At 57.4% G+C, this 26,910-nt stretch overlaps 1 long non-coding RNA gene across 2 annotated transcripts in view; it reads left to right on the forward strand.

Moving 5' to 3' along the window:
• LOC106505381 overlaps positions 1 to 26,910 on the forward strand; it is a 396,508-nt gene that overhangs the window by 277,253 nt on the left and 92,345 nt on the right. The gene's annotated exons all lie outside the window — the stretch shown is intronic.

Raw genomic sequence — 26,910 nt, forward strand, 5'->3', positions numbered from 1 at the left:
GCCAACAGTAGGAAAGGCTCTGCATGAGGAGACCCGCTCTCAGCTCCCAGCAGAGGAAGGGAGGGCCCATCGGCTCAGGAAAGGGCCCCTGGGGTCAGGGGACAGGCGGGCAGCCTGGGGGGACACTGGGCAGAGGGACCCACCTGTTTGGGAGAAAGTGCTAATGACTGTTCCCATTGTCTTGTGATTTCAAGCAGTGCTGGGGTTGCCTGTAGTTACCAGTGGAATCCCGGCGTCTCTAGGGACAGGACAACCGGCCCAGATAAAATCTCCCACAGATGTGACCACCCAGAGATCAATAGGGACTTGAGTGAGTGGCCGCCCGTCGAGGCTCACAGTCTACGCCGGTCTGTCAGGAGCTCCGCGGCCCCAAAGCCGGTGCTCCTTCCCGGCCCCACCCTCGCCGGTCAGGTGGTTCCAGTCAGTTCCCCCGGTGCTCGCACCTGGAAGAGGAAGCACCTGACTGAGCCTGGAGGGCTGCTCAGAGGACAAAAGAGGCATTGGAGAGAAGGGCCCGAGGCGCCTAGAGGCCGCAAAAGCCCTGCTGGCTGGCGGCCAGGGTGTAGGGCTGGGCTGGGAGCTCCTGAGCCACAGGCTGCCATCCCGCAATTGCGGGCTGGGGTTAGCTTCTTACCTCCGACCAGGCAGATGCCACTTTCGAGGGTGGCCCACGCTCTTATCATGTGCGTTCTAACCGTTTTTAGTGAGGAAGCAGGGCTCTGACCAGGCTTGAGGGTTTGCCCAGGGGTCAGAACTTTCGGACAGAATAGGGTGTGTTGGGAAGAGGGAGAATTAGCAGGAGGGCTCGGCTGGGAGAAACATGGTCCAGACATTGTCCATGCTTTGAGGGCGCTTGGAGGGGGTGTGATAGCAGGAGGGACGTGTCCCCTCTCGCCTGGGGAGAGGGATGGTGGGGATGGTGGTTACGAGCTTGAGCCCTGGCAGGGCGGCTTCAGGTGCCCAAATTTGGCTTAATAGTCTTTTCTCACCATAGTGAAAGTTTTGGTACTCTTTTAACAAGGGCTGCATTTTAAGGCTGCGCTGAGCCCCAAAAACGAAGGCAGCCCTGGGCTTTGCACTCCCGAAGAACCTGGGTCTGACGTCTTGCTGCATGGCCTTGCCTGGATCACTTAGCCTTCATGCCTGTTTCCTCGCCTGCGCCCTGGACTGGAGATGGTGCCCCCTCAGAGCAGGGCAGCTCTCACGCTCTATCTGGCAGATAAAGGCTGTTGTCTCTCTGCCTCCAGTTTGTGGATTTGCCACGGACTCTATGGGTCAAAGAAACTGAGTCTCCCTGCCATCTCCTTGGGCCCCATCACGGCCAGCTCAGTCCCCTCCTCAGTCCCCACCCAGCCTCGCCCACAGAAGGGGGTGCTGCTGCATGCCCCCTTGGGTGCTGTGTCCTGGCACAAAGCACCGTTACTGACTTGCAGCCATCTCACGACCATCCCTGCCTCGTCTCACGTGGCCATCACCCCCTGCGTTTGTGCACCTGCATCTCTGACCAAATCTCCCCTCTTGCCAGGACCCCAGGCCCTGGAGGTATGACCCGCTCGCATCCAGCATGACCTGGCCTTGACTAATTACCTCCACAAAGGCCCGGCATCTGAGTGAGGTCACACACTGAGGTTTTAGGTGGACGTGAGTTTGGGGGAGCACTGTTCATCCCCAAGCAGCATCTCAGGTGGACAAGACAGGATGTGAAGTCCGAGGGGAGGAGAGGTTTAGGGGACAAGCTGTCCTAATGAGGCCAGAGCTCAGCATCCTCTGTGGGAAGGAGGGACAGGGAAAGAGGGGAGAGTGTGGCGGGAGGCAGGGTGGCAGCAAGCTGGGGACAAGGCCACAGGCTGATGTGGGAGAGGAGAAGTGAGAGAGAAGGAGGCCACCTGAGGGTCACCACAGTGGCTGGAGTCGGCCAGGCCATGAGTGTGCCTTGGTGGCCAGGAGGGGACAGAGTGGAATGAGGTGCAGATGCTCGGGGTCACAAAGGAGCAGGTTGGTTTCATGTCCCGAGGGGCAGGCCTGACACGGAAGGCGGGGTGGGGAGCTCAGAAGATGACCCCGCAGGGCAGAGAGGTGGGAGGATGCGCCGCCAGCCCCCAGCTGCACCAAAGGCCAGAGGTGTGTGTTGGAGGAGGGGACAGAGCTCGAGCTTTGCGCTCCAGAGAACAGAGCTTGGACCAGGGGGAACCCGTCGGAGGCAAATCTCAATCATTCCTGGGGAAGAAATTTCTAATAACAGAGGTTTCTGGAAATGGGATGGGAGGTGAGGCTTGGTGGCCTGGGAGGCACGGGGGTCACCGTAAAGGAGACCAGAGGTTGGGTGGGATGACCTGAAAGCCCACGGACCCCAAGTGTTCACCCTGCCGTGGGTGCCACTGCAGAGGACCCGGCTCCTCACCTGTTCGCACTTCCTGCAAAGCCAGAAGATAGGGTTGCTGGGCTGTTACAGAACTGGGAGAGGAAAATGGATGATGGGGTGGAGGCAAGAAGAGAGGTTAAAAACCACCTGGACAGGGAGTTCCCGTCGTGGCTCAGTGGTTAATGAATCCGACTAGGAACCATGAGGTTGCGGGTTCGATCCCTGGCCTTGCTCAGTGGGTTAAGGATCCGGCATTGCCGTGAGTTTTGGTGTAGGTCGCAGACGTGGCTCGGATCCCGCTTGCTGTGGCCCTGGCGTAGGCTGGCGGCTGCAGCTCCAATTAGACCCCTAGCCTGGGAACCTCCATATGCCGCAGGAGCGGCCCTAGAAAAGGCAAAAAGATCACAAAAAAAACTACCTGGACAAAACAGAGTTTGCAGTGAGAGGGAGGGGTTTATGACCTGTGCAGGTCGAGTTCTATCCGTGGGGGTGAAAATGAAAAGGCTAGAGATGCGTGTGGCCTGTCCCTGCCCATCAAGACCTGCAGCTGTAGGAGGCTTCTTTCCTGCTTCCTCCCTGCTCTCGGGCACCTCGGCTTCTCCTCCTCACCCACCAGCCGGTCCCCTCAGGCTTCCAGGCCTAGACCTTCCCTGGGCTTTTCCGTGGCTCAGGGACAGTGGCATCCAGGGTTCTGGGCAGCAAGACTGTGAGCCTCTGGCAGCTTCTTCCAGAAAGAGCAACAAGGGGACAGGTGACTCCGGGTCGCAGCATTTCAGAGCTGGTGACCTTGGGGAGCATCCATTCCAAACCCATCGACTTAAAGATGATCCCGTGAGGCCCAAAGCGTTAAATGAGTTGCCAAGAATAAGATGCTCTGGACACAGAGCCGCGGCCAGGACCCAGGTCCAGAGACGTCGGGCTCTGAGGCAGTGCCCGTTTGCACCCAGTAGACAGACCCCAGTGCAACTCTGGCACTAGCCAACCAGAGGCTCAGGGCACTGTCCTCCCTGGAGCTGCCCCACCTCAGACGCCAGCCAGAGTCTCGGGGGCCACTCACACTGACCGATCACCCACAGATTTAGAGGTCCCTTGAACCCCTCCGATTCTGTTCTTCACTGGAATGTCTCACGGACTCAAGAAGCCCATTTACAGTTTGACTATGAACGCCCCCTTAGGATGGCCCCTGGGGTGGGGAGCTGGAGCTTCAGTGCCCTCTCCCTGCAAAACCAGGCCTGTCACTGTCCTGGCACATCCATCTGCTAACAAATCAGGAAGCTGTTGGAACCTCCATGCCCCGTGTCTGCGAGGGGTTCATCGCATGGGCGTGAATGATTAAATCATTGCCCGTTTGGTTGAAGGCCATCTCCAGTCTCCGAATTTGAGCTGGTCCACGTTCCAATCCACTGATCCGAGGTGGTGGTCAGCCCCTGTCCTGCAGCCATCCAGCCCTGAACCACCGCGTTAGCGTAACAAGGACCCTCCCACCACTCAGGAAATTCCGAAGGTTCTAGGAACCCAGCCCCAGAGAACCCCCTTCCAGGCAAGCCATTGGTACCATGAATGTCGTCAAACAGTTCGATTCCTGATGTCGGCAAAGCACACCCCTAAGGAAAGTACCGGAAGAGCTCCCTTCATAGATCAATCCCACTGAAACACAGAAGCCACCAGGATGAGACCAACGTGGCAAGTCGGTAAAACCCAGGACAGCAAGGTGAGGAGGTGCTGGTCAGACCCAGACAGCGAGGACACTGCCCTTAAAGGGCTGAGATGTCCTCGAGATGGCAGCCAGCACGTCTGGGCGCCCACAGCAGCGGGGGGCACGGAGGCAGGAGAGCAGAGCGCAGGGAACGGATTTACCTTATTCGGGGTTGTTTCCGCCCTTGAACGGGCCGCTTCGTCCAGGGCGCTCGTCGCACTGAAATGAGACAAGGACTGCAGGAGGAGGGCAGGGGCAGCTGACAGGCCCGCGCGGACGGCCTCACCTGCGCCGTCGCGGGAGGGTAGCCTCGCGGCAGCCGCCAAGCCAGGTGAGCAGCGTGTGGTGCCAGCGGATTTGTGTGGTGTTTGTATGACAAACACACTTCCATTCCTGCCGCCCAAGCACTCTGGACGCTGAGCCCAACGCCTTCCTGACTCCAGCCACGTGCCCACCCTCCCCGAAGCCAGTTCTGAGTCGCCTGTCCCCAGTCACCTGGAGCCTCGGGTGTGCATGACCCACCCAAGGCTGTCAGGCTTCCCCAGCCACAGGCTCTCGGGAAGCAGTTTATAAGCTTACCTGCGAAATCCCAGCCCAGTAAATCTCTGGAATGGGAGCGGATTCACCTAATGGAATTAGAAAGTTTAAAATAGCGGTGATCTTGAAAGGGATTCGGGAACTAAGCCCTCTCTGGAAATTGGAAAGTCGCTTATGTCTGTCGGCCAGGGAGACCCTGGAAATGACAGACCTGCGTGCCCGGAGGTAATGAGGTCAAACCGCTGCACGCATCCACAGGAAAGCGGGCTCTCGGACTCGCCGGCTCGCTCTCCAAAGCTGATAAAGTGGCAGACATCCCGGCGACCCAGGGGACGTGATTTCCCTGAGTTTCAAAAAGCTTTTGATGAGGCCTCCATGAGAGATTAGGGACAGGGAGCCAGGGAGAGGGGACAGCGTCTCACTGCAGGTTAAACCCTCGTTAAGCGAGAGGCTCCGAGTCCTGGGGCCAGCTGCTCCCCAGAACTGCCTGAAGACAGTTAATAATTGTGGACCCCGGGGCCGGCTTTGGGGAGGAAACTGCCGTTAAATTTTAAAATGCAATAGGAGCTTAAGAAGTCGAGGTTCACTGAAAGCATTCCCACAGGCAAAGGAGCACGAGGAGTTTTGTTTGGCAGAGCTGTTTGCTTTCTGCTTTGGTCCTTGGAAACACGGGTCGCGGGTCACATCCCCCCTCCCCACACTGCCCACCCGGCGCTGGACGCTTGGCCTGCAGGAGGGTGGAGGGTCGGCTCTGGGAGGCTGCTCCCGGCTGCCTCCTGGACCGGCTCAGTGCTGTTTGTATTTATGGCCACAAGTCTGCCTTCTGGACGGAGGCAGAGGTGACAATCCCCACCGCTCCTCCTGGGTAGATCCTCCAAAGGGGCCTGCCGCCGGGAGGAAGGCTGGGGACCCTCCTGTCCTCAGGGCTCACCCTCCAGCAGCAGGGAGGAGGACAGAACTGGGCAGGATGAGCTGGGGGACACAGTGCTCAAAGGTACAGAGCGCGGGTGACCTTGCCGGGGGTTAAACTCCAGACCAGAGCATGTGTCCAGGTTCTCCGTGGCTGCTCTGACAAGTGTCCACAAGCCAGGGGGCCTCACACATCATGAAAGGGCTTCTGTCACCGTTCCGGGGGCCAGAAGTCTGATATCGAGGCATCAGCAGCGCTGTGCTTCCTCTGGAGGCTGCAGCGGACGTTCCTTGCCTCCTCCAGCCCCAGGCTTCGCTTGTAGCCACGTGGCCCCAGCCTCTGCCTGCGTCTTCACCTGGCCTCCTCCCCCGCGCATCTGTGTGCAAATCTCACTCGCTTCTCTTGTGAAGACGCCCACCATGGGCTCTAGGGGCCCACCTCAAACCCAGGTCCGAATAAGATCACACTCACAAGTTCTGGGGGGCAGGACTGGGACCCACGGGGGACACACTTCACCCCACAGTGTGCGTGCGTGCGTTCGCCGAGCAAAGACTCACTGGGCTCTGCTGTGTGCCAGGCGCCACTCCAGGCCCTGGAGACCTGGACCGCCATCACCAAGGTTCCCCTCCTCGCCGAGCGCTGGATCTGGGCAAGGGACACAGTGGCATTTGACACCTTAGGTCTGCCTTCCAGGCGAATCCCACCAGCCCAGCCTATAAAGAAAGGGAGCCTCTGCCTCCTGCCTCCTCTCCCGGCAGCGGCTCCCGGGGCCCCACCAGGTGAAGCCTGGCCGGGCAGAGGCGGCACCGGTGTCAGCAGAAAGTCTGCGTGCCTTTCCAGTGTTCCAAGCAAATAACGTCACTTTAAAGTGCTGCAGAATTTACAAAGTGCCCAAGAAGTAGCACCATTCACCTGGGCTGCTCCTTCAAAGTGCTAGCTGCTGCCCAGAAAGCCGGGCTGGAAGAAAAGAAAAGAAGTCGTGAAAAAGCTCACCTTTGCTGCCGTTCCCACTCCAGCTGACGTGTTCATGGAGCCATCACGTCTTCCAAAGCCCAGCAGGGTCTCGGCCCAGCCAGGGGGCGACCCCATCAGAGCCCTTGGGCCCCTGGAGTGCCTCACTAGCCCGGCATACGTCACCCCCCACCGCCCCCCCAGCTCCAGGCCGGGAGCCCACCCAACCAAGTGGCAGCCACCCAGAATGGCCAAGGGCAAGCTCTCAGCCTTAGCTGGAGAACCCTTCTGCCCGCTGGTGTGCTCCCACGGCTTCAGCAGCCAGGCCACCTGAAACAGAATGAGGAGAAGGTGCCCAGAGCCGTGCTTCACGGCCAAGGGTCTAGCAGGCACATCATCCTTTCTGGGCTACCCCTGCCCTCTTGACTGAGGGCACACGGGACAAAGCCTGGCTGTGCTGTACCAGCCTTGGCCTGGCCCCTCAGCGCCCCAGGCAGGAGGACGTTGCCGCGTTCCATTCAGCCCGTGGTCCACCTCCAAACGGTGGAACGGTGGGGTCCCACCCTCTGAGCAGCAGCGGCACCGACCTAACTGAGGATCCTAAGCACTTTGCCCCGTGCTGTTCACTGAGACCTTCCCACTGATGTTCCTTCCGTGGAGAAGAGCCGGAGAGGGACTCAGAGAGAAACGCGTAAACGCCCGTGCACCCTGCGGCCGGGACCCAGGACCAGGGCCGGGTCCCCTCAGGCGGGCGTGGTGGGGCCACCTGGGCGTGCAGGGTCCGAGGCTTGGGTTCTTGGCCTCGCGTGCAGGGCCTTGACCCACGAGGAGCTCCTCCTAAGTGCTTGTTTCGGCTTAGAGTGCGGCACAGGCAGAGAAAAGGACCGTCAGGCGTGCGTGGCGGAATCCGCCACCGCGGAGTGTGAGCACGGCAGGCGCTCTTACGCCTCTGTCCTCTCCAGGTCCCAGAAAACCAGCCAACAATCCTCTGGTTGGTCCTGGGCACCCTGCAGTCCTGCGCCCTCCCCTTGGCAGCCTCCATCAGAAACCAAGGCCCTGATGCCGGAGATGGCCGCTCTGGGGTCGTCTCTGATGAGCAGGGGAAGCCTGGGGCTGTTCAGGCCTTGATCCCGGCTTCACACAGAGGTCTCTGTGGGGGTCAGCACAGACCAGAACCAAATAAGACTCTGCTGTCCACCTGCTTAGTGTATGAGCTCTGACTCAGACTGTGGTTCCCACGCCAGCAGCACCCACATCACCCGGGGCCTTGTGAAAAACACAGACTCGCGGCTCCACAGCACCCCGACCTGTGGAGCTGAATCTTCGTTTTAAGAGATTCGCAGCAGAAGTGAGTGTGCACATTCCTGGAGGGCTCTTTGCAGAATCTGGCAAGAGCATCTCCGCTTCCACCTCTGGCCTCCAGCTCCCTTCCCCCCCTTGCTCTCTTCTCTTTATGACACCACCCTGCCAGGGGGAGGGGAGGGGGCTGGAGGAAAGCAGGGGTGGGGGGAGTCTGTGCCTATAACTTCATGGGTGGTCACACCCCTTCCCTCATTCACTCAAATGTGTTTTGGAAGTGTCGGCTCCGAACCAGGTCCTGTCCTGGACTCTAGAGACACGTGGTGTCCACATCAGTGGACAGAACATACAAGAATCTTTCATGGAGCTTGTTGTGCTGGGGGACGTGGACATCAAGGGAACTCATACATGAGGAAGTTACAGGGAGCCTGCAAGAGCCAAGGGCCGTGGTGTGGGCATGGGGGGTGGTGTGAAGTTGCTATTTTAATCCTTTTATTTGAGCAAAGACCCAGAGGAGTGAGGAACAGCCGGGGCAGGGGCAAAGGCCCTGGGGTGGAGTGTGCCGGGGGGCTGCACAACCAGCAAGGAGGCCAGTGTGGGACCCTCAGAGAAGGCAGGAGGAACATAAGGTCTAGCAATGGACAGGCCAGAGCTGGGTCTCAGAGCCAGAGAAGGACTTTGTTTGAATCTTTGATCCGAACTAGAAATCCTGTCTCACATCCAGGCTTTCCCCACTCGGCCTGCGGGCTGGCCACCTCTCCCCTTCCTGGTGGAGGGGGCCCTGGAGGGGCCCAGATGCTGGCTCCAGCTTGGCTGCATTCTCAGCCAGAGCCTGGCCCGACCAAGCCTCTCTAGGCAGAGGACTGGCCCCGGGGTACTGGCTTTGGCCTTGGCCAGCACCCATTCCCTCAGAGTCAGAGACTCAGGCCTGGCCACACAGCTCACCTCTGGCTGTGGGAGGTGGCCTGTGGGCCCCTTTAACTCTGTTTATGGGGCAGTGTGGGTACCCAAGGAAAATCAGGACCCTACACGGGGGTCCCATCCAGGGTACAGGGCATGCAGTGACTGAGGCACACCCACATGGGTTCACATTTGCTTTGTCCTCAAAGAGTTTCCGAGCCTCAGTTTCCTCATCTGCAAAATGGGCTTGTGCACAGACCAACCTTTGGGGCCACCCCATGGACTAAAAGAGAAAAGGGGCAACTCCCTTTAGACAGCACCGGTGCCAGGGCTGTGTGGCTGGAGCCACCCTGATGGCTATTTGCTCAGGGCCGTGCATCCCTGTGTTGGGGGTGGGGGGGGTGAGGGGCCAGGTTCAAGCCCTGGCTCTGGAGCTCTATCCAGAGGCCTCGCCAAGGGCAGCTCTGCTCTCAGGCCCAGGTCGGTGTGGGGATGAACCCGGCCCCAGGGCGCTGACAGGGCCATGGGCTGTCGCCTGCCTACTCAGATCTCCCAGCTTCTGACACTCATGATTCTGCCAAAGGGCCGAGGTCGGGATAATCTCTCTAGCTCCCTCGCCAAGTCCAGTGGCTGCTTGAACGGCTGGCAGCCTTCCTCCCGCTAATGAGCTCCTTGGAGTGGCAGCCATTAGCCAAAGCCCCTGTGGGTCGGCCCCACTACTGCCCAGCTGGGAAGGCTTGCTCTCCCCTCCCAAAGCCTGTGGCCACTCAGGCCATCTGCCCTGTTGATCCTTGGCCCCAGCTTGGAGCAGCTGCAGCTGCAGAAAGAGCTGGCAGGCTGAGAGCAGGGCCCCGGAGGGCCAGGTTGACATGTGTGGAGCTGTCCGGGCTGGGTTACTTCGTGAAGGCCCTGTTGCCAGTGTACGCACAGTGTACACAGATGGTCCAGGCTTGGGATCGCTCGCCTCCAAGGGGGTGCAGGATTGCCAGTTCAGCAAAGGGAGGTGTGTCTGCTGCTTCCCTGGCCCTGCTCTGTCCCCTCCAGCTCGTCCGGTGTCAGCTGAGCACGCTTCCCCTCCAGGTTGCAAAGCAGCCCCTCCTTGGCCCCCAGAAGTCCTCCCCCTGCCCTTCCCCGATGAGAGTGATTTGCAACTTGGAAGGAAAAATAGGAGAGGTTCTTTCTATGTGATGACCCCTCTCTGTGCCCCCAACCCTGTGCCCTCTCCTACGAGCCTGTCTTCCAGGCAGCTGCTGCCAGGGATGGGGGCTGGGCACCCAGAACATCTCCCGGCATGGATGGCCAGTCCCACCAGGCCGACTCCACTTGGGGTCACGCTCAGCCACCCCCTTCCGCACCCCCCTCACCCGGGGAGAGTGCGGTTCCCGGGGTAGGGCACAGATGTCAGGCCGTGTCCTGGCTCCCTCTGGGCACAAGGTCAGTGGTTTGGGAGGAGGCAAGGGCAACTCTAGAGAAACAGCACTCAGCCCACACCCTGCTCGCTCCACGCCGACACACACTTTGGCCTGATGTGCAGAACTTACAAGGGAAAGAGAATTTGGACACTTCTGCTTTTGAACAAAGACTTTAGAGCTAGAATTGTGAAACCAGCTCTAGCCCCTTAGGGAAGCTTTACTGAGACCACAGAGCTGAGGATACAGGAGGTCTTTTGGGCAGGGTCTCACGTGCTGGGACAGTGTCTTTGAGCATGGCATGGGGCGGCCGCTCTCCCTTCCCCCCAGCAGGTAGGTTGTGATACTGCACTATCCTTCCCTGCAACCAGCAGAGCAGGAGGATAAGCAGGTAGGACCCACCAGAGGTGGGCCGTCACCAGGAAGCCAGTATCCTCTCCCATGGCTCTGGGGTGCTACACTCTCACCTCCCAAAGGGCCTGCCCATCTCCTGCCTGGCACAATTGAGAAGAATTGAGTTCCCACCTGTTCCCCTTGACCCTCAGAACCTATAGCTCCCTTTAATTTGCCCAGGATCCACCCCCACCCCAGAATCCTCTGTGCTCCTGGCTCCATTCCAGCTTGGGGTAATTATGTCCCATTTCCAGCGACCCCAGTGAGCCAGGGCTGGCCCAGCACATACAGTCTTGGCACTCAGTAAACACAAAAACTATAATGGCAGCAGCCCTGACAGTGGTCCATGGCTACACATCCGGGGTTTTGGGTGATGGAGAGTCTGTCCTCTACGTAGGCCACTCAAGTCTCTGGAGGCCTCAGGACAGCCACTTCCCGGCATTCGGCATCAGCGGGTGCTGCTCCGTCTGCTCCCCCTCCCCCTCCCCCCCCCCCCCGCCGTGTTTTCCCCTCTGGCAGCGGGAAGGGCGTCTGGCCCCTGCTGGGCGGGTGGAGAGACAGGACCGAGTTCATCGGTCCCCCACGTCCCCCACGTCCCCCACCCCCTTGGAGAACTTCTTTCTCTTTCTTAGAAGGAAGGGGAAGATGACACGGTGCCTTCCACCTAAAAACTTTCTCCTTCCCACAGCAATGGTTCTGCCATTGACATTAAGGGCTGTAACGGGTCGGAGTAAATGGAGCAGGTTTGCAATTAGTTTTCAAAGTACTTATCTCATTAAAGTAAATGAATTATTGATTTAGTGACACTCATGCTTTTAGTGAGTGGCGTGGTGCCATCCTTGCTCTGTGCCTTGGCTCTGCAAGCCAGTGGCCAGCACAAGCAAACTTGCTTTGTGTAGAGCTTTTTTTTTTTAATTTTAATATTTTCTTCTCATTATTTACCTTTGTAATTAAAGTGTATCCACATGAGAAATGGAGGGTTGGTTTATGGGAATAGGAGCTCCAGAGACAAGCGTGCCTGCCTCCCTCCAGGAAAGAGTGGAGCTGATAGGTGTCTGACCTCAACAGCTAAAGGAGGTCGAGGTGGGAGGGGAGGAGTTAGGATGGGCCCCCCATCAGCAAGCCCCTTTCCTCTGGACCACAGACGTTCATGGCTTTGCAAGGGAACTCCCCAGATTCCTAGAGGCCGGTGTCCAGGAGTTTGTGGGGGGACAAGACCTAGGCCCCTCAGGCAGGAACAACCCGAGGAGTCAGCAGGGCTGGCAGCTGGGCTCGTCCTTGGCTCTGGCGGGCAGAGGGTGCAGGAGCTCCGCCCGGAGTAGAAGACGGAAGGCCTGGCCTTGGTTTGGACTGAGTGCCAAGCCCAGCAGCACACTGTCCCCGCATGTGCAGGCAGGCCTTCCTCGCCCAGGGCCCTAGGAAAGGGGGCTGTGGGAGGGGAGAGGGAGAGCTGGGACACTGGCCCCAAGCTGTGGTGTCCCGGGCATGGAGACCCGCAGGCCTGGGGGCCATGCTGAGTGCCCACTGCCGACCTTGGGTGGCCCCTGCCCATCCAGATGCTGACTCAGCATCTCCCGGGTCCGCCCGGGAGGTGCCACCCCCAGGGGAAGATGGAGTACCCCAGTAAAGGCCGCTGGCTGATGCCAGCCTCAGCTTCCAGCTGCCTCTAATTTCCACCTTTGGTTCAAATGAACATGGCCTTGCCCCTGAGCGCGGCTGGTGGGGACAGTGCTCTGGAGTGAAAAACAGGGGAGCGTGGGCAGTGCCCCTGCAAGGTTCCTTCTTTGAACAGCTGTGGCAGGACAGACGTTGGACTGGCCACTATCCCTCGTGGTGTCGTTAGTGTCCGGCCCCTGGCTGGGCTGGGCCTCACCGTGTGGACTCGTGGCACTGTCACGCCGGCTGCCCCTCCCCCACCCCCTGGGCTCCCCTCACACCCCACCCTCAACACGGGCGCGCGCACACACTCACGACCACACTGTCACCACTGCCTGTTTCCTCTTCTGAGGACAGGACCAGGACCCGAGTGGCTGGCAGGGACGTGAGCCTGGAAAGGACCTACGGGAAAGGCCTGGTGAGAAGACGTGTTTCAAAGGGCTGAGCAAAGGAGGGTCAAGCCAGGCAGATGCGGCACTGGGGCCGGGAAGCCAGCAAACCCACTCCGGCCTCAGAAAAGGCCATCTGCCCTCGGGGGTGGCTTGCAGTCCCTGCCCAGAGTGGAGGGCTCCGGGCACGCGGGTCTCATCCAGGCCCTGCCTGGAGCTGGGACGGGGAGGGTGGGCCCAGGGTCAGGTGTTTCCTCATCACTTCATGGGCCTCTAAGCCCAAGCATTTTCCCAGCAAGTCAGGCCCGTGGTGAGACTCAGCGTAGACATCAGCTGGGCAATGGGCACATCCAAGCATCAGGCCCAGCCACACAGTGGCCCTGGTCACATGAGGAACACTGCAGGGATGGTTGGCCTCACGGGGACACAGCTGGTCCATCACCACCCACAGCCTAGATTAACACTGCACGGGGCTCAAGTCCAGGCGTTGCTGAGAAGGTTCAGGAGTGGCTTCTCATGGCAGCAGACCGTCCAGTCCTCCCAGGACAGGAGGGCAGGACCCGGCTTCCTAAAGCTCTGTCTCTATCCCCAGGACCCTTGGAGAGGGACAAGGATGGGCTGGACAACTCGGGGTCCCTCTCCCGATCTATAACCACGTCAGCATGCCTGAGTCCTATTAGGTGGCTGTGAGGCTGGACCCCAGGGCCACATGTCCCAGCTTGAGAGGCAGGTGCTGATAAGGCAAGGGGCCCTGGGAGCAAGTGACACCTGCTGCCCCCAAGAGGCAGGGTTGTGAAGAAGAGGGATCCGTGCTGGACAGCAGGTGGCCTCCTCCAGACCTCAGGGTCCCTGCTCCCTGATGCCAGAACATCTGCCCTGAGCCCCTCCTAGAAAGTCACCCTCCCTCTCATGAACTGTAAAACTCTCTGAATAATTGCTGGGAGCCCATGGAGCCTGGGTGTTAGGGACCCGGCAGTGACCCAGTTCCCCTGGCATAGTTGGAGGTTAGGCCTGGGCATCCAGGCTGCTTCTTTTAGTCACTAATGACTCAGAAGACATCCTGACACACAGTGGGCAGAGGGCTCCTTCCCAAGCCCGTTCTCAGTGGGCTGTGCGGGGAGAGGAAAGAGCTTGGGTTTGGGAATCTGATCTGGATCCACGTATGGGCTCCTTATCCATTTATTTCTGCTGCGTGATCTCAGGCGGAGTGCTCAACCTCTCTGAGCTTCGTGGATAATCCTACCCCGACCTCCTATACCATAGTTGGAAGAACTGAAGTTGTACAAGTGTGTAAACCACCTAGGAGGGTGCCTGGCATGTAGTAGGTGCTCAGCAAACAGCCAGGTGTCTCCTATGCTTGCCGCACAGCTGGGCTTTTATGGCTGCCTCCCCAGCTGGACACAAACCACCGGCCTGTGGTATGAAATTCCAGAGATGTCCCCCCAGTTCTTGGCGCCCCTCCCACCAGCGATGCCTCCCAGAGCCGCAAACCGGGGCTGTTGCTAACAGCTTCAAATCTGGCTTTTAAAATACATGTATCTTTCTTTGTGATAAAAATTTTTTTCATTTAATTAAAAATGTTGACATTGTGCCTGGACACCCCGCCAGAGAAAGTGGCTATAAATTAAGCATTAAATCTTTAATGGTCCATAAAGAAATATTCATTTCTGGTTATGTATATACTGGATATAAATAGATAAAGAGAGGGCTTTTTTCATCTGGGAGGCAGACTTTTTTTAACCTCAGCTGGATAATCTTGTTAAGTGAATGTAATTAAAAGTTAAATTAATCTGCATCCTCCCCCCGGCTTTGTCTGGGGTGGGGCGGGGAGTGGGGGTGCGAAGGGAAGGAGCGAGTTGGCTCAGGCTGGCTTTAACCCCTCTTGGGGAGACACTGGGTGCTGGCTCAGGAGGGAAGGGCACCCATCAGCCACCAGGATCCACCTTGGCCTGGCCAGGCTTGGGTGTCACCTTTCCTGGCTCCCTTCCCCAACAGCACCCCATGGGAGGGTCATCAGGGGAAGCTCAGAGAGCAACTGCCCCGAGCTCCCAGCTCCAAGGAGAGCACGGCCGATGTGGAAAGCACTCACGCCAGCTGGTGCCCCAGGGACCTCCGGATTTAGAAAACTTGGGGTCTGTGAGGTTTTGAGACCTGTTTCCCTCTGTGATCCACATTGGCGAGGCTCTTCTCTATACACATTAATGCTTGAAAAGGCAGGAGGTGATGGTCAGAGAGAGGGGGGAGAGGGGTTGACTGGAAGTGGTAAATAGCCAGGATCCTGTGATTCTGGCGCCGTTCCCCTAAGGAGAGTGTGTTAGTTTCTTGTTGCTGCTGGAACACACTTAGGACTTAAAGCCACATAGATGTGTTATCTCACAGTTCTGGGGGCCGGAAGTCTGAGACGGGTCTCATTGGGCCAAAGTCAGGGTCAGTGGGGCTCTCCTCCTTCTGGAGGCTCCGGGGAGAGTCCGTTCCCTCATCTCTTCCAGCTTCTAGAGGCCGCTGCACCCCTTGGCTGGGGGCCCCTCCTTCGAAACAGCCGCAATGGGTGGACTTTCTCACTTCCCGCCGTGTCCCACACACCTCCTTCCCCGCCTTCCTCCCCCGCGTGTGAGGACCCTGGGGTTACACTGGGCTCACCTGGCAAATCCAGGGAGATCAAGTCCAAGGTCGGTTGATTCTCTCTACTAGTACCGTAATCCCCTTCTGCCACATGAACTGACAAAGTCACAGGTCCCCAGGGACGTTTCATGGGGGTGGGGGAGGCATTGTTCTGCCAACTGCTGGGCCTTTCCCTTCTTACTCACTCCTTGGACAGACTATTGCGATCACAGCCCCCTCAAAATGCATGTCAACTTGGGGTGTCTCTTCAGTCTGTTGGGGCCAGAGGAGCTGAAGTGTAGCTTTGTAAAGACATCTGCATGTTCTGATCTTCCGTTGCCTAAGGTGCGACATTGCCCTGGTGAGACTGTGGAGTGGAGCAAAGCTTCCCTCCCTGCAGCGAAGGCCCAAAGACCTGGGGTTGATGATGCTTTCACAGTAGAGCAATCCTGAGTGGTCCCTTGGGGGTCAGGGTGGCGGCGTGGGTGGGAGCTGCTTGAGGGAGGATAAGGGATCTGGGAGAAGAGGGGCAGATGGCAGAGGCACTGCGTGAAGCCAGTCGCAAATTCCTCCCGCTCACCCAGCATCGTGTGCAGTGCCGCCACTGCGCGCCACACCTCCCTGGGGTCAGGGAGGGCTCCTGGGAGATGGTGCTGTCCGAGGTCAGAGGTGAGACTATGGCCTGGGAGTGGAAGCATGCAGCAGGGGAGGGCTGCGAGCGGGAGGAAGGCAGGTGCAAAGGCCCTGTGGCTGGAGGGAGCTGGTGCTGTCAAGAAACTGACAAGAGACATGTGGCTGGAGCACAGTGTGAGGGGAAGAGACAAGGGAGCCGCAGAGGTGGACAGGGACAGACCACGTGGGGCTGTGTGTGCCAGCCAAGCCCTCCGAGGAGCAGTGGAAGTGTGCTAATGGGAGGGGAGGAGCATGTGCAGACTTGCATCGTGAGAGCGTCCTCCTGGCTGTTGAGTGGGAGCTGGAGTGAACGCAGGCCATCGTGGGGCTGGTCCAGGTGAGAAGGGACAGCTTTGGGGCCAGAGAAGTTGCATTTGGGATGGAGGTGGACACAGGTGGACGACTAGAGAGGCAGTCTGGAGGCCGACTGGCAGAATCAGTGATGGATAAAAAGACGGGCACGATGGAGGAGGGGTCAGGGCCGCCCGCAGGCGACTTGCTCACGTGGGTGGATGATGGCTCCATTTACTGCCACAGGACCCACCGAGACAGAAGCAGGAGTCTTGCACAGGTTGGGTGGAAGGAGCGAAGATACAGGTGTGAGGTGGCTGGTTGAATTGGCCCGACCCGCGCGGACCTCAGCTGAACACACCAGTCAGGCATCTGGGACGCAGCTGGAGTGTTAACGGAGCTGGATGGGGAGGAGGCAAAGGGTAAGGAGAAGGGGCCAGATTGAGCCCTCAGGTACCCACTGGAGGAGGCTGGAGCTTCAAGGGGGGATGGAGAAGAAAGGGCCAGCGTGGCAGAAGGATGACTGGGAGTATGTGGGCTCAGCCCAGGAGGCATGAGAATCTGATCAGTAGGCTCTCATTCTGCTGTGAATCAAGAAAAACAAAGCTAACGCCACCTGATAACTCTGAGGGAGAGTTTATGGGTGGAGGAAAGGGAATAGGTTTTTTGAGGCACAAATAAGCGTGGAACTGCAGGACTCTCTCCTTGACTCAAGAGTCGATCTGTGGTGGGAAGCTGGGGGAGGCGGGGCGGGGCATGGACTGGCGCCGAGGGTGAGTGGCCTTGGGCCCCAGGTGAAGAGATCGGAAGCTTCCCTGAGCCTGCAGGCCACCGTCAGATGTGCGCTGGAGTCAGGTAGTGATGCAGCAGACCCATCCAGCCATGCACTAGGGACAGACTCGTGGAGGCCTCTGGGTCTGGAGTAAGTTCGGGGGCTGCACAAAATTCTGGGAAGAGAAGGAGCCTTTAGCCAGATGGATTTATGGGTGGCAAGGAACAAACAGGTGCAAAGGTGTTGAGAAGGGAGAAGAGCTAGAACCCAGGAGGGCAATTGAGGAAGGACGACAGAGGGGGACACGTGAGGATGCCCAGAGGTTCTGAGTCTGGGGCACTGGATCAGCATCAGCACCACTGGCTTAACTCAGAGGCATAGGTGCTGGGGGGTTGCTCAGGAGGGGGGCTCATCCCTTCTCTGTCTCACACCTCGAGTCTGCATGTTTCCTGGCACAGGTAACCAGGTGGCAATGTCTGGAAGGGACTTGGGGAAGCCGGGCTGGACGCCTTGATGTAGGAGTTTTAGAGGATGGAGGTGGATGGAGCCAGGACAGAGACAAGATGGTCCAGGCGTGTGTCACTGGGAAGAGAGGGAGGCAAATGGGAGGGAAGCCAGGGGAGTCTCTAAGGAGGCTGAGGGGGCAGTTAGGGAGCACAGACCCCCAGGAGGAAGGGGTGTCTGTCCGAGGAGACTTCCTATGGCACATCAACCCTGCTCCCTGGTTTCCAAAAATCAGATGTCCTCCAAGAGCGGCAGGGTGCGTGAGCCTCACCCGACACGGGCATCCACTGAAGCAAACGTTCATTCCGCTCTGACTGCCAAGGTCTGCCCACACCTTGAGATCTGCTCATTGCAGAGTCCGCATCAGGGACACCTCCTACACCAGGTCACTTTGGTTATTGTCACTTAAAGTCCCGACTGCCAGCCTCAGGGCCTCAGGAAGGTAAGCAGAAACCCACTCACAAATGACCGTGCGCTCTGTCCATCTCAGCAGAGGCTTTCGGTGAGTGGAAGACAGTGGCTCTCGGTTATGAAATAGACTAACTGTTGATCCAGGCACGATCCACAAATTAGCTGCTTGTCAAGGAGGGTTAGTCGCAGGCAGCTGTTCGCCAGGACATGGGTCTGATAGAAGTCCAGGTTCGCTTTTTACTTCTGAGGCTGTTTCCATAGAAGACTCTGAAATTGATAAAGCGGGCAGAGATGTGTTAATCCCAGAAGGTAATCGCACAGCAGTAATAGTCTTTTTGAGGTGGTTCTGTCGGAGGCAGTCAAGTCGAGCCAGCAGCCTCCGAGCTGCACCAAGTGCTAACTGACTCTCCGCCCTCCCCTCAGAGAAGCATTTGGGTGTCATCCCTTAAAATCTGCTCCCTCCGGTGAGAGACGGGACCCCAAGGGCGAGGCCAGCAGGTGCAGCTGGAAGGTGAGGCCGGTGGGTATTGGGAGGGAACCCAGGATTTGTTTGAAGCAGGTGGGATAGGACACACAGACATGAACATGACTGTCCTGATGGGAGGTTTTGTACTCACAGTTCCCTAGAAACAGGAGGTGTGCATGGAGGGCCACTCGGGGCAGCACCAGGATGGGGCAGGAGGCAGAGGGAGTGGGAAAATGTGGGCAAGAGCCTGTATTGTAGTTTCTGGGGGTTGAAGCAGGTGAGGCAGGGTGAGCAGACTTGGGATGAACTAGCTGGGTGATTTCAACTAGTAGTTGGGTGGGTTCCAGGCATACGGGTCATCCCAAGTTGTCTGGTACCTGGCTCTAGGGCGGTTAGGGCAGGTGGACAGTGGCCTGGTGAGAGCCCCTAGAGAAGGTGGGGGGTGGGCTTTGGGTTGTAGGTTAGTACATGAAAGACAGCTCCCTGGGGAGTTGTCTGCTGTCTCCAGGACTTAGCTGGCTCTGGGAGGAGCAGCCCCTCCAGGGTCAGCAAGGCCCCAGGTCTCGAAGCCTCAGGAGAAACTCTCAGAAGGCTTCACAGCCATCCCAGCCTGGACCAGACTGTGGAATAACCTCTGACATAAGCGCCCAGCATAACCAGGGACTTCTCTCCCTTTGGGGGGCAGGGAAAAGCTACAGATACCCAATCCCAGGATTTTTCCCAGAATGGACATCTCTGTCTCGCTTTTCTCTATTTCTCCAAGTTATTGTCTAGTTGTTGCGTTCAATTCAGACAGTTCTGTTCGCTGCCTGTCTTCCTCGTGGCATTTACAGAAGCCAACGGGCAGAAGCCAGGGCTGGCTGAGCTTCCCAGAGTGGTGCTAGGGCGTTCACGGCCTGGACCCACCCGGCTCCTGGGACTGTACAGACAGCTCCCAGCCCTCTCAGCCGAGTCGCTGCTTTTATTTTGTAAGTAGGTTGATGGAGACAGATTTCTGAAAATCTTAGAGGAATGAGCAGGTTGGTTTCTTAGGGGATTCGCTCAGGAAATGAGATTTTGCCTGTCTCCCAAAGGAGAAAGGGTACGTCTCAATTATTCATAGCCAAACATGCTCGTCTAAGAAGCCAGCAGAGGCGACGGTCTGCCTGCCGGGTGATGCTGTCTGTCCCGTGGATGAACTCAGCTCCTCTCCCGTCTCCACCAGCCTCCCACCTCCGACGCGGGCTCTGCGTCTCGGGGCCAGGCCAGCCCGTCTCAAGGAGAGGCAGCGAGTACGTCGCCAGGTTTCTGAGGAGCACCCACAGGAGACACGTCCCAACTCTGGCTGGGAACATGGCCCAGGGTGACGCTCGGCGCGGGAGCCGCTGGCTTTTAAAGAAACAGAAGGGATGGGAGCCAAGTGGAGACTGGACGGCCGCCCAGAGCTGCCATCACTAGACTCCACTTCAGCCAGGGTCCAAGAAAACGAGGCAGCACCCAGCTCCCCAGGGGAGTAGCTCAGGCAGGCCCTTTACCTTCATGAGAAAGAACAGCCTCCTCAGCGAAATCAGACCCCAGCACACTCAGGTGACCGAGACAGGGGCGTCCCCCGCCACCGTCCACCCTGTGCACGCTGCCGTGCCCCTCCTGCGCAGATGCCACACATATGTCTTGAGTGACCGAATGAACGAACTTGGAGACAGGGGACTCGTAAAGTCCAGCGCTCTTCAGGGGGCACACGACCTGGGGTGGCATCGAGAACGACTTGGGGAACGCAAGTCGGTGATCGCTTTCGGTTGGCATTCCCCCCGTGTCCCGTAGACGGTTCTGCATCCGGTTTCGTAACCACATTACATAAAACAGAAATGTGTTGATGGGTAGAATTCCAGATCAGAGAGCAGGAGGAGGAGAACAGAATGGAAAAAGAAGGCTCTGGAGGCTTTGAAATACAACCAGCAAGGCTGAGCCGTATTTCTTTTTTCCTGAACTTGCTAGCGGCCAGAGCAAAACGGAAAACATGGCTGATTGCATGATTTTTCGTTGTCTTCAAAAGTGGCTGAAAATGTTCATTGACAGATGAATAAATAGCAAGAGTGGTCTATCCATTTGGTGGAATATCCGCCGGCCTTTAAAAGCTACAAAATTCTGACATCTGCTATCGCGGGCGAACGTCGAGGACTTATACTCGGGGAAATGAGCCAGTTGCGGGAGGGAAAACCACAGGATTCCAAGCGCACAAGGTCCCTGGAGGAGTGGGATGCGCAGAGATGGAAAGCGGGGCGGAGGGTGCCCGGGGCTGGAGGAGGGAGACAGGGAGTTAGTGTCTCGTGGGGACAGAGTTTCAGTCTGCAAGAATGAAGAGGTTCTGGAGGCAGTTGGCGTCGAGGACCGCACAGCGATGTGAAGGTACCTGCCCCTGAGTTGCACACCTAAAAATAGTTCAAATGGTCAATTGTGTATTGTATACACTGCACCACTAAAAAAAGTCAAACGACCCCCCAAACCCCAAACAAACTAAAAAATGGATTCAAACTACCCCTCAAAGGACCAGCAGTTTGCCTGGAGTCCCTCTGTCTGAAAGGCGTTTCCGAGGGAGGATCTGATGACCAGATGCTAGCCTGCCTGCCGGGCGGGGCCCCTCTCCTGGGCCCTGGGCTCCCCACCCCCTAGTTTGTGTTAGAAAGAACAGGCCTTGGAGGGCTGAGCGGTAGGGGCTGAGCAGGGTCAGAACCAGAACGGAGGGCTAGTGGGGAGGAGGAAGGGGCCGCGCGGGCCAGGACCAGGGCCGGAGGGGAACAGCAAGGCTGGGGGCGGACGTCGTGGCAGGACTGTTCTAAGGTGTCTGGAGAAGGCTGGCAGACTCACATCCTGAGGCTGCCGTTAAGACATTCCCACAAACTGGGGGCTTTACAACCACCGAAAATATTCTCTCACAGTCCCGGGGGCCCGTCGCCTGAAGTCAAGGTGTCAGCGGGGGCACGATGCCCGCAGAGGCTCTAGGCGGGGAAGCCTCCTGCCTCCTCCAGCTTCCGGAGGCCCAGGCTTTACTTGGTCACTGCTCAGGAGTCCCAAACAGACAGACGGGTTTGCAGACCTTGGGTACCAAAGCCACGTGTGTCCTGATGCCAGTGGACCCACGACGGGCAGCAGGGCTTTCCCCACCCTCTGCCGGCACATGGGACAGGGTCAGCTGTGCGGTCACTTCTGCGGGACCCACAGGCCGCCCTGTGGGCAGAGGGTGAGCTCGCGTGCTCCTTGCCCCCCAGAGCAGGACTGAAGGCCTCAGAGGACCTCAAGGGGAACTCTGCTTGGGGGGCCATGAGCCCTGCCTGGGCTTCCTGGGAGAGGGGACTGGGCTGCTCCAAGCACAGAGTAACCTCACCCCTACCCTGCTGCCTTGTGGGGGCCCATCAGGAGTGGCCTTTCCCCCAGTGACCTGCAGGCTGTGTGCTCAGAACCCAAACAGCCCCTGTAGCCCCTCTGATGGCCAGAACCTGCTAGAACTTCCTAGTCTCCCTTGCAGTGCCTCAAGATCCCTGAGCCACGAACCAGCTGCCCTTCTCTCCCCTCTGCCTCCCTCCCCTCCCTTCCTGTCCTCTCTGTCCCCTCCCCTCGTCTCCCCTGCTCACCCCACCCCATCACTCCCCTGCTCTCCCCTGCTCACCCCACCCCATCACTTCCCTCTGCCTCCCTCCCCTACTCTCCTGTCCTCTCCTCTTCTCTCCAAAGGTGCATTTCTTTTTGCGTGAAGAGAAAAAACCTTTAAATTGATGACCATCATCTAAAATCTTGTTTAAGCCACCTATAGTTAACTTTTTATTTATAAAATTGCACCCTTCGCCTCCAATTCCCCCTTAGGGAGACTGCACAAAATAGGCTATTTAATTAAATCCAAAGTAACACAACAGGAGGAGCAGTGGACAAGCAGGGTCTTTTAATGCTGCCTCAGTACCATCTACTTGGCCTTGCCCTGCCCCAGAAGGTCTGGGGGATCAGGCTTGCTGAGTAGGGACCCTAACAAGCATCGTGACCGGAGTGGGGAAGGGGTCCTAAGAGCCTTCCTGGTAGTGACAAATGCCCTGCAGCAGCCTGTACAACACCAGATAAATCTGCTCTGAGCCAAAACAAAAGCCCAGCATCATTGTTGCACATTTGGAAAAATGCAGAAAGAAAAAAGCAAAGGAAAGAGTAAATACTGGAAACTGTGTGGCATGAACTGAACAATTGGGTCCCCCGAAATTTGTATGTGGATGCCCTAAGCCCCACTGCGATGGTGTTAGAAGGGGGCGTCTTTGGGAGGTGGGTGGGGTTCAATGAGGTCATCGGGATGGGGCCCTTGGGGGGTTAGTGCCTGTGTTAGTGCCCTCCTTGTCAGGAGAGACAGCACAGCGCTCTTCCAGCCCTGAGGACCCAGCAAGAAGGAAGCCATCTGCAAGCGGGGAAGCCGGCTCTCACCAGAACCCAACCCCACCAGCAACCAGACCTCAAACAGCCAGCCTCCCCAACTGTTGAAGGGTCCCCCGCCCGCCTGGCTGTGGTACTTGGTCATGGCAGCCCGAGCTGACTCAGACCCCAAGCTTCCTCCTGCAGAAATGGGTCCCTGTTGTCACTGGCGGCCTCCTCAGGGCCATTCGCACTGACAAGCACATCCCTCCCCAGACAGCCCCGCCAGGACAGGCCGCTTTCTCTTCATCCTGGAACCCAGGGGTCTGCGGCTCCCTTGGTTCCTCTGGCCAGTGGAGCTAAGAACACAAGTGTTCCGAAATGATGGATTCTCCAAACCTCCCTCCCCAGAGCGCGGCCCGGGGCGGGTAGTCCTTCAACTGAAATGGACCCGGATGAGATCTGAGCATCCTTTTACCCACCTGGAAATCAAGGATAATAATGCTTACCTTGTGGGCTGGTCTGAAGCGTGTCATGTATATTCAGTGTCTGGCACATAATAGATGCTCAACAAATAGGAGCCACGATGGCTACGAGTAAATTGACTTGAGCAGACAGGAGGAGACACAACCAGTCACAAATACATGTTCTGCTTTCTCCACTCCTTTCTACTCCTGCCCCACAGTCCAGTGACTCGGCCCCTGGCGGGGGGCGGAGGGAAGAAATCCGGGAGATGTGAAAGAGCCCAGAGTGAGAGGGGTGGTCTGGGCCATGACAGGATGGGAGTTTTTCCAACAAGGCTTTTTGCATGACTCACACTAAAAATAGGTTTTACTAATAGATGTGTGTTCTTTTCATTCCAAGGGGGATACAAGCAAGTTGGGGGTTAATTTCTGAAAAATTCAATGTTTTATGGGCAGGAGATTACACAGGTTAAAGGGGGTGACCTCTGTCATTTGGATGGAGTTGATTAAAGCCAGGAACTAATGCTTTTGAGAAGAATTGTGGAGAAAAGTCCTTTTGGAGGGGGTGGCGGTGAAGGCGGCAGATTAAGCTGTGAACTGGTAGAGCCTGGAGTGAAGGAGAGCTGAGCAGGGAGACCATGAGAAAGGGGCCCCCGTGGGGGGGAGTGTCCATCCATGACAGGACCCCAAGGAGCACGTATCACTCCAGAAGGACCTTGTCCTGCTCTTCCAAACTGTCGTCCGGGTCTGATCCCTCGCAGCAAGCGCTTACCTGCTGGTTGCTTGTTCGCCAAATGTCTACTGCCTCTGTGTGTGCTGGTCCCACTCCAGGCGCTGGAGACACGGGGCCTCAGAGATACTGGGGGCAGGGAGGGTGTCATGTCTAGTGGGCAAGTGCTGGGCAGTAGGGACTTCCCACCCCAGCAAACGGAGGGCAGCTCTGCTCTGGGGAACTCCTCACCACCAAAGCCCCCCAGGGGAAAGTCTGCCGTTTGTAGCTCAGCTGACTTCGTGCAGAGGCTGTGCAGGGGGGGCTGGGCTGGCTGGAGACCCTCCGAGCTTCGCGAATGCTTCCTTGGGCTTTGTTGAAGGGTCTTTCCACGGTGCACTCGGGAACTCAGCGCCCCGGTCTGATGAGCTGTGCTTCTCCGTGAACCTGACTGTAGAGGCAGAAATCTCTGTAAGTGACCATCCCGCTGAGTGGCTGAGAGCCGTGTTTGCTAACTGTGAGGCTGAGAATCAGCTCCGTGTTTCCTGACCCACCAGCACCCCCATGGGGGGTGCACTCAGGAAGGCCCGTGGAGTGGGGCGAGCCCCGGGCTCCTCCTCCCTCAGACGGGGTGGTGGGCGAGGTGCGAGAGGAGAGGCTGGAGGGTGTGAAATGGGAAAGGCTGGGGACGTGGAGGAGGAAAGGAGAAGCCAGTGTTCATCTCAGAAAGGCCAGGCCAGCCCCGTCGGGCTCACGCCAGGAGGGTGGCCGGGCCCCTGCAGGAGTGGGTCCACACAGGGCCCACTCCCTTTCTTTCAAGCAGCAAGAGTCTCCGGAGAGGCATGGGGGGAAATTCATCCGGCGGCGGGGGCGGTTGGGGGAGGTCTGTACATGGACAGAGGACAGGAAGGGCCAGGGAACCCTGAGCCTAAAGCATCGCGGAAGTAGGCAGGACCCCGTGTGCCACTGGTGGCGGAGGCATTAGGCACTCAGCCCTCCTAACCGTCCCTCTGCTTCGGGCTCTTTCAAAACGCAGTGGTCCTTTGAAGATGGACGTGGGTTCCAGCTCTGAGTCTCCGCACATGGACCGAGCTGGGTTCAAATGACACAGGTACAAATATTTTGCTTTGACCAAATAAGGACGTTTGTAACCATGGGCCACATGTAGGAGAACTCAAGGAATGAGTGAGAAGGACGTTAGGGCGGGGGGAGGTTGGGGGGGATGGGAGTGGGGGGTGCCTTGTTGGGCCAGATGGGAGTGGGGGGTGCCTTGTTGGGCCAGATGGGAGTGGGGGGTGCCTTGCCAACCCTGATCTGTGTCGATGTTCCCGGAAGACCAGCAGCATCCCTGTGGCTTAGAGAAAATCTGTGAGTTGGGCACAGTGGATAAAGGAGTTGTGGGCATTGTTTGGGTAGAGGAGAGGCAAGGACAGGGAGCGAGGAGGTGCCCCACCCCAAATCCTGGCCACGCCAGGGTCCTCCTGCCCAGCAGAGCAGACACCCGCCCGCCCCAAGCCTGGCTCCGGTGCTCTTGGCCCAGACCGCCGCTTTGGCCTATGTGTATGTTTGCTCACTGGGGCTGGATGGATTGAATTAAATGGAACTAAATTGAATTAAACTGGGAGGAAAACTCACTTTAAGAAAAGAAACCAAGAAAAAAAGTCAGCAATAAGAAAATCCTGCAAATCAACTGAAGGCCGCAGTCGATGCAAGTTGATTGCTTCAATCCATCTCGTTTTGTAATGACGCCTTCATTTGGTGGTGGCTTCTGATGGCTTCGAGTCAGTTTGTGAGCTGTGTGTGGACGTGTGCCAAAAGCAGTTGCTCCTGCCATTTTGCTGGGGCGGTGGGGAGGAGAATGCCGGTCAACAAACAGAGGCTTCAGGGGGCTACCCCTGCCCATGATGGCCTCTCGTTGGGAGGTTCAAGTTCAGCCACACCTTGGCCCACAGCCCTCCCTGCTGCGGCTGCTGGGGTGGGGGTCGGGGTCTGTGACATAGCGCCTTTGTGGTTTTCACAACAAACTCTAAGGCGTGCCGAGCAGGCGACAGGCAGTAATGTTCTCCTTCCGTTTTTAATTCTCTTCCGCCTGTGGGTGAGAGGCAGTGCAGCACAGGGGGAACCTGCCAGCAAAACCCGGCTGCCCAGTTACTGGTGGTGCAGTTACTTAACCAGTGTGCTCCTCAGTTTTTCCATCTGAAAAATGGGAGTAGTAAAATATGCAGAATAAGTGGCAGCAGCTACCTGCCCTTCCTGGTGATGTTGATGGCAATAGCGTCGGTGAGTTGCCGCATCTCAGGAAAGAGACCCCGTCTGACCACCTTGCGATTCCAGAAGCTTTTCACTTGTTTTTATCTGTTTATGCTAAGTTAAAAAAAAAATGCACACATACGGTGGGGAGGCAGGTGGGAGTGACTGCTTAATGGGTATGTGCTTTCCTTTGGGGCAATGAAAAAGTTCTAGAACCACATACGATGGTGGTGGCGCAACAGCGTGAATGTGTTTAATTTGATAGCGCTAAATAGTACACTTTAAAGTGGTTGAAATGGTAAATTTTCTGTTATGTGTATTTTAACCACAATAAAAATAGATGTGCAAGATAATGTACATATAAAGTTATGAAACATTACTGAAATAAATAAGGCAAATTTAAGTCCAGAGACACACACCCCCCCTCATTTCCATCCTCTGAAGTGCCTGGTGAAAAAGGGCAGGATTAGGGGTCCAGATACACCTGTGTAGTCCCCAGGCCCGAGGCGATCAGCTTTGTGACTCTAGGCCAGTACCCTGGTCTCCTGGCCCCAGGTTCCTGGATTATAAAATGAGGTAGTACCTGGTCCCTGCTAGTCTGACACCAGCTCTGAGCTGTTCCTGCTGATGGAAGCTCCTGGAGGCTGCACCTAATTCCAAACAACACACAGGCGTGGATTCAGAAATCGTGTCTCCGGTGGGATTTAAAATTCTCTTACTTCCCTTGAAGCAGTAGCCCCCGCTTTGCTTAGTGTCGGATTTGCCTGTGCCATGTCCCACACTGGGAGACACCTGGGGGGTGGGAACAAAGCAGCACAGGTGACGCGGGATCCCAGTGTGAGGGTACATGCCATCAGCCACACTTGCAGATAACCTCAGAACCAGGGGAGCTGAGGAAGAAAAGGG

This window comes from Sus scrofa, chromosome 12 (genome assembly GCF_000003025.6).
Source record: "Sus scrofa isolate TJ Tabasco breed Duroc chromosome 12, Sscrofa11.1, whole genome shotgun sequence".
Taxonomy (NCBI): Eukaryota; Metazoa; Chordata; class Mammalia; order Artiodactyla; family Suidae; genus Sus; species Sus scrofa.